Source organism: Geospiza fortis, unplaced genomic scaffold, assembly GCF_000277835.1.
Source record: "Geospiza fortis unplaced genomic scaffold, GeoFor_1.0 scaffold524, whole genome shotgun sequence".
In the NCBI taxonomy this organism is placed as follows: Eukaryota; Metazoa; Chordata; class Aves; order Passeriformes; family Thraupidae; genus Geospiza; species Geospiza fortis.
Window position 1 is genome coordinate 376,273 of NW_005054437.1, and position 681 is coordinate 376,953.

Genomic DNA, 681 nt, shown 5'->3' on the forward strand with positions numbered 1-681 from the left:
ATGCCTTATCTGCTAAAGTCAGTTTTACAGTCTCTTATTCTGACTCCTGATTTCCCACCTCAGCTGCAAATATCTGGCAGCAGAGAGACCCTACCCAGAAACTGCTGAGGTCAAGACAAGGAGGAGCCCCAGGAGCTCTCAGACATAGGCTCCCATTGAGAAACCTGGGTATAAATCAGCACCTCACCCATACAGTGCTTTTGCAAGCCTCACTCCCCAGCCAGCTGTGCTGCTTTGAATAACTTTGAAGAGGTGTGTTCCTGTTGTACCAGTGCTCAGCTCAACAAGCTCAGTGTGGGAGAGCAGAAGGTGGGTGCCACCCAGCAAGCAGATCTCTGAGAGGATAGGGAGCTGTTCTTGTGCCCCCCAGGCCTGTCTGCCTTCCCTGAGCAGGGTGAAGCACTCTCAGGATTCCTTGCATCAGCCTGGCTGGGAACAGAGAAAGCTCCCACTGATTTTAGGGACAGGGAAGGTGTGCTCCAGCTGTGCCTTCAGGGAGGAGTGTACCAGGGTGCATGGGAAGTGGGACACATGGTAACAACAAGAATTTTTAGAAAAATGGTAAAGAATTGCTTCCAGTCTTTTGGGTGGGCAGTTGCTGGCTTCAGTGAAGAAGTGTTGCATGTATCGTACATACAAACACAGATCAGTTTGAAAATCAGAGCAGGAAACCCAGTGTGA